General features: G+C 37.0%; 1 long non-coding RNA gene across 2 annotated transcripts; it reads left to right on the forward strand.

Annotated features, from left to right (window-relative positions):
- The first annotated feature begins 210 nt into the window (after positions 1 to 210).
- LOC142179554 (uncharacterized) lies at positions 211 to 9,297 on the forward strand. 2 transcript variants are annotated; one of them, XR_012708044.1, is made up of 2 exons: positions 211 to 853; positions 3,473 to 9,297. It is a non-coding gene; the product is annotated as an uncharacterized LOC142179554 (long non-coding RNA). The 2 variants fall into 2 exon arrangements; XR_012708045.1 differs by having other exon boundaries at positions 7,306 to 9,297.
- Positions 9,298 to 9,991: the final 694 nt, after the last annotated feature.

Genomic DNA, 9,991 nt, shown 5'->3' on the forward strand with positions numbered 1-9,991 from the left:
GTCTTATTTTAATGGTTATTTTACTTAAGTAGGATTAATTAATAAATGAGATCGTATTTTTAGGGTCGCTCGAGGAGAAAGAATAAAACTTGGGTTCGAGCAACCCATTTTTAGGTCTAATTTTGGACCTTGCCCATAATTCCCAAGCCCATAATTCCTAGGCCCATATCTCTAACCTAATCTCTACCTCGATATAATAGTATCTAACACCTAAAATAAAGAGAGAGACCTAAAAATTTGAGCTGCACAATCATCAAAAAACGGAGAAGCAGTCGTAGACCATAATCACCTCCTCTGCTTTTCTACATTAAAAATCCTCTCGTGTCAGCCATGAAAGATCGATAAAACACCTTCTTCTACCCCCCACCCAAAAAAAAATAGCACCATAATAGGCCCCCAAAAGCGCACAAAACGAACTGAAAAGGGACTAATTTTCAGCCCCGAACCAATGTGAAATAGCTCCAAAAACCAGCTGATAAACATCCCTGAACCCAGCAACAATAAGCTAAAAAATAAACTCAATTACCCAGCGAAAATCAGCCAAAAATGACCTCAAAATAGCTCCAAAAACGAGCTGAAGGAACCCCCAAAATCCAGCCATAAACCATCGACCAAACTGCCTTATTTTAACCCCAAAATTTAGCTTTCCTACCTTCAAAAACACCACCATAATAATAGCTAAGGTTGCTTGAGTCGAGTGGAGGTATTCAGTTCAAAGTCGAGATTTTTGGTTTGAGGTTTTGTTCGCATTTTTTATTGTCGCTGGATCTCATAGCTGGGTGGCCATCGTTTCTATACAAAACTATGCTTGAATTATCCTGCTAAATAAAGTTTGACCGAGGCGCGTCCAAAGGTTCATTTCTCTATTTACTATTTCAATAGTATTAAGTTTGCTTTAGCTCGTAACTGTTTAATTAAATGCTTGAATTGTTTCTCTGTTTGATTTTTTGTAGATTTTCCTGTTTGGCTTTGCTTATTTCATCTATGTTTAGTGTAACTATTTTGTGTGTCCTATTTGTACTTCAAGGCTCGGTAGGCATGTTCATTTACTATGTCTTCTACCTTACTCATGAAAATTGCAAGGTTTAATTGAATCATGAAAATTAATGATGATTGAGTCACATGGATGAAAAATCAAGTGAACCATCTCAGTGACTGGATTGGTTAATAGTATTGAAGATAATTTATTAGAATTTCTTTAAAGGTTGAAATGTATATATTTGTTTTACATGTTCAGGTGGCTAATATCTTTTTGTTTGAATTATTGTATCAATGTTTGTGGCAATGAGTTTGCCCGTCAACTATCGATTCTCCCAAAATAATCCCAATTATTGAATATTTGTAATATATTAAGTTGAAACATTTTAATAAGATCAAAGTATAGATTATGCTTTAATGATAATGATAGCCAAATTAACCCCTTTTCCCACAAATAATTTCATAATTATAGATCTCTCAATACATGATGTCATACTTAGAAAGAAACAATCCCGAGTGTCGTAGTTGCTTTAGGCGCGTAATTTAAATTAACTTCCTTAAACTCGGGTGTGCATTCATGTGACCCAAATCCAATTCTCAACAACGTTAAGTAAGATATGTCGCGGACTGCGGGTGCATTTTATGTGGCATGGTTCAAGATGTATTTTACATAACGTTGAATCTTCCTTAAAATAATTAAAAGCGGTTTAATAAGTTAAAATGTACCATAGGCTAAAACATGTATTAAAATCAAATAATAGGCCGATTATAATAGTTTAAGAGATCGTGCTAGAACCACAGAATCCGGGAATGCCTAATACCTTCTCCCGGGTTAACAGAATTCCTTATTCAGAATATCTGGTTCGCAGACTTCAAAAGGAAAGTCGAAATTTCCTCGATTTGTGATTTAAAATAAACCGGTGACTTGGGACACCAAATAATCTATCCCAAGTGGCGACTCTGAAATGAATAATTAATCCCATTTCGAATAATGTCACTTAAATTGAAAAAACTCCCTTATATCCCCTCTCGGGTGTGAAAAAAGGAGGTGTGATAGCTCCGACGACTCTGCTGGGGACCCAAACCCAGAACTTCGGTTCAGGGTTTAAGAATTCGAGCTTAGAATAACTGTTATAGTTTGTTTGTTTTATTTGATTTTTACATGTTGAGCCTAATATGCTAAATGCCGCTTTTACCGCTTTGATATTGTTTGGACTTTATATAAATTGCTACGAAACCCTCCTCTCTCTGAGTCTTCTAAATCATCTGGGAAGTGTGCACTTCATGTGACTTCTTTTTTGTTAGAGTCTTATCTCAATTTTAGAACGAGGTTCGGACAAGTTGCAAAGCCGGTGAAGCTTTTGTATTCCCGGTACGCTGCCCCCCCCCCCAGCTCGAGCTGTCCGCTCGGGTAAGCCAGGTCTAGAACAATACACCCAGGTTTTTAAACCTAGTATAACACAGCCTTATGCTGGATCCCTAGTAGGAACGCTTGCTTGCATCACGTGCATTTGACTTTGGCGACCCAACACAGGGGTTGGGTCCGTCTAGGACAAGTGTACCGAATTTAAAAAGACCATCCTAATGCATCTTACGTGCTACTTGCGCATCTGTTTGTTTTTGCTTGCATGTTGACCAGCTTCTAGAATAGGGAAAGAAAATGAAAAGAAAATCGAAAAAAAAATCAAGAGTGAGAGGTAGGTATTTGAAATTTCTGAAACTCTCCCAAAATTCAAAAAAAAGAGAAAAATAATCCAATGTTTTCAAAAAGTCATGTTTCCCTATTTCGTCAAAAAGGGCGAACTACGCGGGTCTGATTCTCACCGGATGTGAGATACGTAGGCAAACCTCATCGGTTCCGGCCCACAATTTTCAAAAAAAAATCCAAAAATATTTTCCTTTAGTTCGTTCTTTAGAAAGTCTTTCTTTTTTACCCCAGTTTTAAATAAAAAAAATACAAAAATATTTTTCTTTTAACCTCTCTGAAAATCCAAAAATATTTTCATTCTTCTTTAAAAATTGAAAAGGAAATTTAAGATTCAAAAATATTTTCTTTTTTTTTCTTTAGAAGTATTTCTTTCATAAATTCAAAATAAAAGTCCAAAAATTCAAAATATTTCCATTCTTCTGTAGAAGTTTTTCTTTCGAAATTCCAGAAAAAAAAAAGAGTCGAAATTAAAAAAAAAAATCATTATTATTTAGAAGTCTTTCTTTTCAAAAATTTAAAACAGAAAAAAAAAATTGAAATCCAAAAATATTTTGTTTCTTCTTTTTAATTCTTTCTTTCGAAAGAGTCAAAAAGCCAAAAAAAGGAGTTAGCTTATTTACTTTATTCCTAATCATCCCTAACTACGCAATATCTGATTCATGTTCCCACATGATACGTAGGCAACCCATATCAGGTTCGATCACCATTAAAAAGAAATGAAAAAATATTGATAATAATAAGGACCGACTGAGTCCATTCTAACATGTTTTGTTTTGAATTGTGAAGAAAGTTGAGGTGGTCGGTTTGTGGTAAGCTGGAAGCACAAGATCCAAGGAAAAATGATAACTGACATCGAAGCTGTTACAAGTGCTCAAGAGACTCAGGGTCAGAGGGTTCAACAAGAGGCTATTGTGTTTGAGAAAAATAGAATACTGAAACAGCAAATGACCGAAATGTGTCAAGCATGGGCTAGTGGTCAAGGACAGCCTCGTCATGAGTCACAATTTGCTACACAGCAAGAGCAGTACCACTCTCCTGAGTACCACTCGTACTCGTTTGATCTTTCTGCAAACATTGAGAAGCCTGCCCGAAAGATGGTACCAGAAGAAATGACCCAAAAAGTGAAAAGCTTAGAACAACAGTTGAAAAACATGCAAGGGTAGGCAGGTCAAAAGAGTGTTGCCTTCAAAGATCTATGTATGTTCCCCGATGTCCACTTGCCGCCTAGTTTCAAGACTCCCAAATTTGAAAAGTATGATGGACATGGAGATCCCATAGCCCACCAGAAAAGGTATTGCAATCAACTGAGAGGTACGGGAAGAAATGAAGAATTTTTGATGGCTTATTTTGGGGAATGCCTTATGGGAGTAGCCTCTAAATGGTTTATGGATCAAGACACGTTTCGCTGGTATGTCTGGGATGACATGACACAGGCCTTTGTCAAATAGTTCTAATGCAACATTGACATTGCCCCAGACCGCAATTCCCTTTCAAACTTGAAGAAGAAACCAACTGAAAGTTTCAAGGAATATGCCATTAAATGGAGATAGCAAGCAGCTAGAGTTAAGCCACCCATGGACGACCACGAGCTAATCACTGTCTTCTGTCATGCTCAAGAGACAGATTATTTTCAAAACATGATGTCCGCAGTGGGAAAATCCTTCTCGGAAGCAATCAAAATAGGAGAAATGGTAGAGAATGGTCTTAAGATAGGAAAAATTATAAGTCAAGCAGTTTTTAAAGACACAACTCAGGATGTCCGGGTTGAGTCTGATAATTTTAGCGACACAAATGAGAAGGTTGAAGAAATCATGATGACATCAGGGTCGAGAAGAGGTCCCAGGAGAACATCTCGAAGGCATGAGCAGCCTCCTCAAGTTTTCCATGACTCCCCTGAGCAGTATTATCCACCTCAGAACCCTCAATACTCTGTCTCTCCACCTCAGTATGTTGTCCAGCCACCAAAACACCCCAGAAGGCGAGCACGAGCATCACGAAATCTCCAACAACCTCCACAAAATTTTCAGGCGACCTATAACCCACATCCAAGCCAGAGGTATAAAGGGGAACAAAGGTTGAAAGATAATTTTACACCAATAGGAGAGTCCTATGCAAGCTTATTTGAGAAGTTAAAGCATTATGACATGATTGCACCTATTCCTCCAAATCATGTGGACCCACGTGCAAGAAGCTTTGACCCTTCTAAAAGGTGTTAATACCATTCCAATGCCCAGGGGCACAATGTTGAAAACTGTCGGGATTTGAAAAGAGAAATAGAAAGGATGATCTAGGAAACCTGATTGTGATCCAAGACAGTGACACCCAGAATATCACGCAGAATCCTTTACCTGTACATGATGATGCACACTTTGCGGGGATGATGCATGGTGGTAGGGAGTATGAGAATCCTCTCGAGAATTTGCTAACTGAAGTTAATGATTTTGAAATTGGAGAAGGCTCTGCTGATTCTCATGAGCAAATTTGTGGCTAAATATCAAGCCTAGCAATTGAAAAGTCATTCCCTCCTCACTAGGAAGAAATCTTGGTAGCTTGTTTTGATGTTTTTTCTATTATCTGGGTTATTTCAAGGTTGTGATCCAGATTTTATTTGTTTTATTGAGTCAAATCCTTCTATCCCTCCATTCTGTTTGTGTGAGTTTTGTCTTTCTGTTCTGTTGCTATTTTCATTAGTTGGGTTATTTAGGGTTGTTACTCGGATTCTAGATTGTTTGTCTTGTTGTTTACTCAATGAAATACAGTTTGTCATTTTGTGTCATTCCATGCTTAGTTCTTTTCCCGCTAGTTTTAATGACATGAAATGCATGCAGAATTTTGGCCAGATCTTAGGAACTAATTTAATCTGAAATCCGATAACTAAAAAAAAAATACTTTTAAGGATGAATAAAGAGTTGGAATACTTTGGAACTAAGGTCGAGTAAAATTCACCTTCAAATCATTGTGAAGATTGGGCTTGAGGATGTTTAATCAATCGATGTTTGTTGGAAAGTTTGTCACTAAGGGATGAAAAAATGTCTTGTGACCACGACACACCAAGAAGACAGACATGTTCGTCAATGTTGTGATCGTGAAAAGATACCATGTTTGACGTTCTTGAGGTTGGGAGGCCCTTTTTCTGCTACCCAAACATTTTATATCCCTTGTTACCCCTTTTGAGCCTGCGTTATTTTTCTTTGACTATCCTCTTTTGGAATCAAGTTTAGAGTCAAAAAAATAAATCTATGTCCCAAGAGTACAAACTGGGGCAATTCTTAGAAAGTTCAGAAAAAAAAGGTATTATCAAAGGTCCATGCCTCAAAAATAGAAGCTGGGGCAAACAAAAAAAAGAAAAAAAGAAAAGAAAAAAAGAAGAAAACAGAAAAAAGAAAACATAAAGAAAGATGGAAAAACAGTTAGGACAGATGTTTGAACTACGTTCGACCTGATTCCTTAAAAAAAGGATACGTAGGCAGCCTCACGGTTCGGTCCAACCAAATAAGAATTTAGAAGAAAAAGAAAAAGAAAAAAAATAGAAAAATCCAAAAATCCCCAGTATCTGAAACTGGGGAAGAGATTTTATTTCACTTTTGAAAGAGTCTATTCCAAGAGTTGTAAGTCCACAACACCTCGTTTTGAGTCTACTTTGAGCCTTCATGTCATCCTTTCTTCCTACCCATATCCAAAAGCCTTCCAAATAAAGACCTCCTGATCAACCTTCAAGAATGCCAAGAGATGCATGCAATGAGCAACAGTTGCCATGCGACATAGAACATTGTCAAGTTGCTCACACAAGAAAACAAAGAAAAAGAAAAATAAAAGAAATGAGAGAGTCTTACTAGTGAAAACCTTCACGGGCACTGTAAGACGACGGTAAGTAGAGATGAATAAATGAGAGAGACTTGTTGGTAAGAACCCCTTGGGGAACCACTAGTCGAAAGTGAGTCGCGAAGCTGATGCAAAGAATTGGCACGAACAAGCCCGACTTCAAAGCTCATAAGAATGGCAAAAGGGAAGATTGGATTAGTTTGAAAGATCAGGCCATTGAGTCCAAAATGCATGTCATTACCATTAAGGCTAGTTATTGGAGAAAAAAAATTTCTTCCTTCTGTCCTTCCGACAGGGGGCATTTCTTGTTAATATTGTTTCTTTATAGTATTGTGTCCTTCCCTCTGAGTCAGTCCTTATCAAAATAAGTAAGAAAAGATTTCAAAATCTGCTACCAGCTTTTCAGTTGCACAAAGTAATTTTGGCCAGTACACTCGGTTGTTACTGTCAATTACCTTGAGGATTCATACAAAGTCTTCCCCAAAAAGACCATTCTCAGCCTACTTGGCGCAAGAAACATAACTGGTGATTCTCTTTGACAGACAAATTGCTCAAAAAGTAGAAAGTCATTCAAGATATCGGAAAGGGTCACCTAGGCAAAGATCTCCAGTTGATATAAGGATGATTGAGCCACAAGTATAAACGATACTAGGTGTGAAACAATTAGGGTTGATGCAGAGCAAAAGTCTCTTGAAGCCGACTCAAGCTGATTGAGCAGAAGTCAAGCTGCCAAAAACTCAAGGCCACAAACTGACCACCATTTTCAAAACTGACAATTTTTTCTTTGTATGAAACAGGAACAAAGCGGTGCAAGGAAAGTGATTCAAAAAGAGAAAAAAAAAGAAAAAAAACAAAAAAAGAGAAGAAAAAGAAAAGACGAGAAGAGCCGACAAAGGGAAGTTTCTCAAATCTTTGGCTTTATTTATCTTACTATTGTGCATGAAATCTTGCCATTGATCTTCACATTTTTTTTCTCCTAGGATAAAAGGTCCTAGTCTGATGAATTTTCCTCCCAATATAAACCTAGTCTGATGAATCTTTCTCCTAAGATAGAAGACCTAGTCTGATGAACTTTCTCCTAGGATCAAAATCTTAGTCTGATGAATGTTTCTCCTAAGATAGAAAACCTAGTCTGATGAATTTTCTCCTAGGATAGAAATCTTAGTCTGATGAATCTTTTTTCCTAAGATAATAGAATAGACCTAGTCTGATGAATCTTCTCCTAGGATCAAAATCTTAGTCTGATGAATTTTTCTCCTAAGATAGAAAACCTAGTCTAACGAATTTTCTCCTAGGATCGAAATCTTAGTCTGATGAATTTTTCTCCTAAGATAGAAAACCTAGTCTGATGAACTTTCTCCTAGGATCACAGTCTTAGTCTGATGAAGTTTTCTTCTAAGATAGAAGACCTAGTCTGATGAACTTTCTCCTAGGATAGAAATCTTAGTCTGATGAATCTTTCTCCTAAGATACCAAAAAAAATGATCTAGTCTGATGAATTTTCTCCTAGGATAAACGTCTTAGTCGGATGAATCTTTCTCCTAAGATACAAAAAAAAGAAGAAGAAAAGGGACCTAGTCTGATGAACTTTCTCCTAGGATCAAAATCTTAGTCTGATGAATCCTTCTCCTAAGATAGAAAACCTAGTCCGATGAATTTTCTCCTAGGATAATAATTTTTTTTTAAAAAGGGCGAAGTCTGAATTTGAAAAATAAAAAGAAAAAAAAGGAAAAAAGAAGGAAGTCTAGATTTGAAAGAAAAGGGTCAATTTTTAGTTTTCTTGAAATCAGGGGTCTCGCCTGGAGAATAGGGCCAGTCTTTACTTTAGTCAAGCTTAGTTTATAGTTTTTCCAGTCAAGTCTTTAGTTTTACTCTCATCATTGCATCAATAGCATAGGTGATTTACAGTTTTGTTAACACTCACAGATGTTTCCAATATCAAACTGGGGCAAGAAAATTTCTTTTGTTTTTCCTATTTTGTTGTAATTAGGCGCCCACCTGGAGAACAAGGGAAGACAACTCAAGTTTCAAGGGAAAGCAGTTTCGAAGGAAGACAAATCAAGTTTCAAGGGAAAGCAGTTTCGAAGGAAGACAACTCAAGTTTCAAGGGAAAGCAGTTTCGAAGGAAGACAGTTCAAGTTTTAAGGGAAAATGGTTCAAGGTGCAAGGGAAAACAGTGTCAAGTAACAAAAGAAGACGGTTCAAGTTCAACAATCAGGCGCCACCTGAAAAAAAAGAGGAATTCAATTCAGAATGCAATTCATGTCAGCAACAAAAGAAGCTCGCGTCAAGAATGCGAGTCAGCAGTCCAAGATGATCAACAGAAGTTAGTCACAATCTAGAATAAAAAAACAAAAAAAAAAAAAAAAGACAAGATGTTAATCCAAATACAGAAGTTAATGAAAGATGTGAGCTGCTCAAGACATGGCTGAGGTCACAAGCTCTGCATGTCCCGTCTTGGTTTGAAAAGCTGAAGAAGATTGAACCAACACCTGCGGCTAACAAGCATCAAGATTCAGATCAGGGTCCGCATGAAGAACCAACCAAGACTCAAGATCAAGCTTCAGAAGACTCATAGATATGAATCTTGTAACTCGTAGATGATAGGCTTAGTTAGTCTTTTTTATTTTTAATTTTGATGTAATAACGGGACCGCGGACCGGAACCTCAGTGGAACGACACCTCGACCGGCTCTCCACCTCGGCATACTTCATCACCTGATTCACCTCTGAACTACACGTGGTCTGATTCCTTTATAGCCAAGGATATGTAGGCAGCTCAGATACCAGGTCTCGGTCACATTCTCCTTTCTCTTAGTTTTTGGTCTCCTTAAATGAGGGTCGGGTCAAAAAACCTGTCTAGTCATTCTTTGTCTGAAAACTCTTCGCGTTTCCAGTCAAAGAGGGGCAGCTGTAGACATGTGATTTTTGACCCTCCCCAAGATTTTTTATATTTTAGCATATAAATATTTAGTTTAGGTCTACTATATTTATTTCAATTAATTTTTACTCTTTTACTTTATTTTATTACGAGAAAAAGAAAATTACAAAAAAAAAATAGTTTCATTAATGTTTTGTAATCATTTTAATCTTGAAAAATACCAAAAATAGTTTTGTTTTAACGACCAGTCTTATTTTAATGGTTATTTTACTTAAGTAGGATTAATTAATAAATGAGATCGTATTTTTAGGCTCGTTCGAGGAGAAAGAATAAAACTTGGGTTCGAGCAACCCATTTTTAGGCCTAATTTTGGACCTTGCCCATAATTCCCAAGCCCATAATTCCTAGGCCCATACCTCTAACCTAATCTCTACCTCTATATAATAGTATCTAACACCTAAAATAAAGAGAGAGACCTAAAAATTTGAGCTGCACAATCATCAGAAAACGGAGAAGCAGTCGTAGACCATAATCACCTCCTCTGCTTTTCTACATTAAAAATCCTTTCGTGTCAGCCATGAAAGATCGATAAAACACCTTCTT

Source organism: Nicotiana tabacum, chromosome 1 (assembly GCF_000715075.1).
Source record: "Nicotiana tabacum cultivar K326 chromosome 1, ASM71507v2, whole genome shotgun sequence".
Classification (NCBI taxonomy): domain Eukaryota; kingdom Viridiplantae; phylum Streptophyta; class Magnoliopsida; order Solanales; family Solanaceae; genus Nicotiana; species Nicotiana tabacum.